Here is a 4,954-nt window from a genome sequence, read left to right as displayed (position 1 = left end):
TTATTATTTTTTTTTTCAAAACCCCTTCAAAATTTTAATGGCGTATTTATAAGCAATGAACTTTCTCCTTTTTCTGTAGAACATCTACATTCTAAGAAGTCTTTTGGACTGTATTATTTTTGTTGTTTTTATAAAAGAGTGTATTGTGTTGGGGCACACATTATTTCTGAATTTAACAAACTTAAATCTAATAAAAACTTAATCCTAATACTACGTGACCTTACGTAGTGTGTTGCCAACGCACCGGAGGGGGGCAGGTGTTAACGTGTTGAATAACGGATTTGTACAGTACTGAAGTGAATCAAAAAATTTGATGTGTCGTCGCTTGATGAACTCCGGCACAGTAGGCAACTCCAACAATTGATGCAGCTCCGGTGGCTTCATATTCGTGGAAAATATTAAGACTTCTGGAGTATAATATAATCCAGAGAGCGTGTATCTTAAATACTATAATATTTACTTTTTAATGGCATTTTCAGTATCCATTGTAGAGTATAGGTAAAAACTATTTTCTAAAAAGACTGCTAGTTTTAACTTTTTTTTTTTTACACATAACAACTCAAATTCGAAACAGCCGCCATTTTTTTATTTCCCTGACTATGGTTGGAGTCATCAATTTTGACACTTAGCAGTTTTAATAAATTATCCAAAAATTGGGAAAAAATAACTTCTCTTTTTCTCCTCTTCAGCTTATATACTATATTTTTATAGCCACCTTCACTGTTAAAATGAATAAAATTTAATTAGTTTTAAAAATAATAAAAATACCTCATTTTGTTTGCAATCCCAAAGTATAATCCACTTGAGAACTGGAAGTGGTCCAGTTTGCAACCAAAACAAATTTCATTCGACGTAACTATGAACTACGAGATATAATTTTTACATTTTTCAAAACTCTAGAAAAAACCGGGATGTCAATTGAGTCATATACGTATAATATATTGATTAATCACAAAACATTTTTTAAATCCAATATATTTATAATTATTTTTATCCAGTTAATGTTTTATTTTAGATCAGTACTGAGTACGGAGGGCTTCGAAACGTATATGGAAATAAAAAGTTTTAAAACAGAAAAGTTTAGTTTTCCTCTTTAAAAAAAAGTAATGTAAATTTCATCACTCAGGGATTATTATTATTGCTCTATATTGCTGTGAAGAAATATTTCGTGTCATAAAAAAAGAGATTTATTAAGGTTGATTCACCATTCAGTAAAAGATTGATGAAGTTCAATCATTGACTCTAGCTCCTGCAAATTGTTCCACTGACTGAAGCCTGCATTCTTCCCTTTGATCTCTTCTAAATACCATTCATCAGACAAATTCTATTGTCGTTCTTTGTTGTTCTGCAAATAGGAATAAGGAGATGGAAAATAGCAGAAATGCATAAATCTTTATTTAGCACTGTACAAAGGTATTAATAAAAAATGAAAATCCATCTCATATTGTTCCATTTCCTTTTCTTCTGCCTAATATTCAGAGAATCGATTTCCCCTTATATTTGTTGATAGTAATAGAATCTATTTTTTTATTTATATATTGCAATTTGCAATTTGTACTTACATAAACTGGATTGAACTACATAATGGAGCGATACAGACGTATAGTGAAAATACCCATTGGTAGCCCTCTTAAGAATCTAAATTAATTTACGGTTTAAAATCACGATTATGAATTTAAAATGTATCCCAAACCCTCCAATCCCACATCACCGCCCTTGAAGAATGGTGCCAAAACTGGAGGATTAAAATGAATTCCAATAAATCTCACCAAATCACATTTACCCTCCATCGTAAACCCATGACCTCTTGCCCTACACTATCCTTTAATAATACCCCACTTATTCCTCTTGAACAGATCCGTTACTTAGGGCTACATCTTGACAAACGACTGACATGGAATCCTCATACAAGACTGAAAAGACAGGAGACTGCTCGTAGATTCCGACTATTACAACATTTACTAGACAAACGGCCTAAACTGCCAATACATTACAAAGGACTGATCTACATGAAACCATCAAATTCCTCCCTAATCCAATCCTTACAGTCCAAAATGCTTAGTAAAATCCTTACTTTGTCACGATCAAGTCATCCATCAGAACCTCAATGTCTCACATGTTGCCGATTTGCCAGAACCAGATATCAATCCTTCCATGATAAACTTTCCAACCACCCAAATCCACTTGTTTCTAACTTGGCTTAATAATCCTCCTAGGTGTCTGAAAAGAGAATGACTTCGAGATCTTCTCCGCTAGAAATATTATTGGAGTTCCATCAGTGGGTAGATTCTACAGATGTTTGTATCATGTCACTATGTCACCTACAGCAAATTTACTGTGTAAAAATATATACAGTTGTAAATAACAATAAATAAATTATTTAAAAAAAAAATTTTAACACACATGAAAATCTCATTGGAAGAATAGATTCTCGTAGCATTTTATCTATTGTATCTGGTGGTCCAATACTTATAGTCTAGCACCCAATGACATTTATTCAACGGGAGAACGTATGGATAGCAAGGTCTATAATCAATTTTCCAAAATAAATACAATTAGGATCAGCTAGAACTACTGTCAATAATCAGGGGCATTTCTCGTAAAATTAGCACTAAAACTTATCAAATTTGGATTTTCAATCAAGCCAACTATAAACGGCTGCGATTTGCACTGAAAGATTTTCTTAATAAAATGAGTAAAATTTAACCACGTAGATCCGATGAAAAAACGATAAAAAAGTCTGCTAACACATACAATTAATGGGACAAACAGGAAAGGCAGATGTGGTCGAAAATACTGACAATATTCTAAAAGCCAGGAACTGGATGGCATCGGCCCAAGACTGTGACGATTGGAGGAAGTGAAAGAAGCGTTTTGAGCGCTGTCATTAAAAATTTAAATAAAATAAAACGCATCTGAAAAAATAGGCATATTACACGTAGATTACAAATTTTCAAAAAGTTAGTTATTGTTTTTGTGCCTCTATTCAAATGAATAACTTTTATTTTAACTTTAATCTTGACTTACAATTTTTTTTCCAGTGTGATCCAGGAGTTGGATTGGACGCCTTCTTCCATGCTCTCTACACCAGGAAGGATAAGATGATGGTTTTGTTAGGCAGTGCTTGCTCCGATGTCACAGAGTCCTTGGCCAAGGTGGTGCCGTATTGGAATATGGTCCAGGTGGGTTAATTTACCTTAATTTGTGTTTTTTTAAATTAGTAATATCTTATTTATTCTGCTAGTAAAATTTTCTCATGTAAAATCTTAATTAAGTTGAGGTCTGATACAGAACAAGCTGGGATCCACTTCTAAATCTGCTGCATTGCACCGCATCACGCAACATTCAGTTACCAACACCCTCCCCCCTCCGCTCACACACATACGCCCCCAAGTTTTGTGTTCATTAGTGGGTTCGTGTTGAAGTTGCCGCTATTTTTGTAGCTTTCGAAAAAAATAATCTAAAACTTTTTTTTTTTAATTTTTCCATTTATATAAAAATTCTCTTTTTAGGATTTTCCTAGGTGGGAATAAGAAATATAAATTTTGTTCTGTCCAATAATACAAAAGTTTAACAAGATATAATGCAATAGGGAAAGATCTGGAGGTAATGTCTGTTGCCATCCGAATCGGATCCTTCTATTTCCTTTTTTCTCCTTCAGTCCTTTATTCATAGAATGCTTCAGATACAACATCTTCGAATGAAATGTTTCATAAATACTTGTGGACATAAAATAACTTTTGAATCCCTTTTGAAAAACATCATAAGCTCGTATGACTTTCAGATCTAATATAATTATTATAAAAAATTTTTATATGAAGACGCAAACATTTGTTTCTTTTCAATGTTTTCACTGTAACTCAATTACCTAATTCCTATATTTTTAATAAAACGGTTCATGTCAACATGAAAATATTTTAAACGTTTTATTATATTTTCCTTATTCTGAGAGACAATAATCAAATAAACTTTATGCATTCCATTACCATGTTTCGTGAAATTCTAACCTTTACAAAGCCTTTTTAATATAATTATAATTGAAAACATTGAGCATGGTGTATTCATCATTTGATATCATCCCTTTTGATATCATTACTAGCCTTAATTATTAAATTATCTTGGTCTTGGGTGTAGTTATTTAGCTGATCCTGCACATCAGCAACAGTCATATTATAATTTTTTTTTAATTAAATACATATTCTGTATGTTTACAGAAATAAATACAGTAGTAATATTACTTGAAAATAAAATAAAAATTACTAGAATGGTTTATAATGACATTTTAAAAAAAAAATGGAACCACATATTGGTAAGGGGCAATGAAATGAGTTTATTGAAGTATATTTTGTCCCAAGTTACTTGACTAACTCATAGTCGATTGTTTAGTTAATTAAAAGATGCTGCGCTAGCCGGTGACAAAAAAAAAAATTCAACATTCTTCGATTATCCTCATTTTTGTTTTATTTATTCTTACAATTTAATTTATTTTTTTATTAAGACCTCATTGACATTATTAACTATGACATTAATGTTGTAAAGTGTAAATAAAGACAGAGTGAGTTCTGACTCTGCTTGCCGACCGGGACGAATTGATGGAGAGCTCTCGGCTAGAAGGCAGTTAATATTCATTATCTTCAGTAATTTATGACTGCTAACTTTCAATTACCGTTTACTGGTGATATTTTTAGCTCCGCTTCATCAATCTGCCTGCATAGATCTTGTTGCTTTGGAATTCTATCGTTTTTATTCATATTCCCTTTCCAAGTGCTCTTTTTTTACTTATTTTTTTTTTATGATCCCTCTAAACCAGAAAAAAATACATGCATTATGTGAAGAAAACATAATTCAAATTAAATTATACCTATGTCTACCGTCAGTATTTGAAGGTCTGAGTGATATACTGCTATGTACTAGTAGCAGATTTACTTGGGATGCCAGGATAATCGCTGAAGGC

Source organism: Halyomorpha halys, unplaced genomic scaffold, assembly GCF_000696795.3.
Source record: "Halyomorpha halys isolate HHAL.00 unplaced genomic scaffold, Hhal_1.1 Scaffold244.1, whole genome shotgun sequence".
Taxonomy (NCBI): domain Eukaryota; kingdom Metazoa; phylum Arthropoda; class Insecta; order Hemiptera; family Pentatomidae; genus Halyomorpha; species Halyomorpha halys.
Note: the sequence above shows the minus strand (reverse complement) of the source record.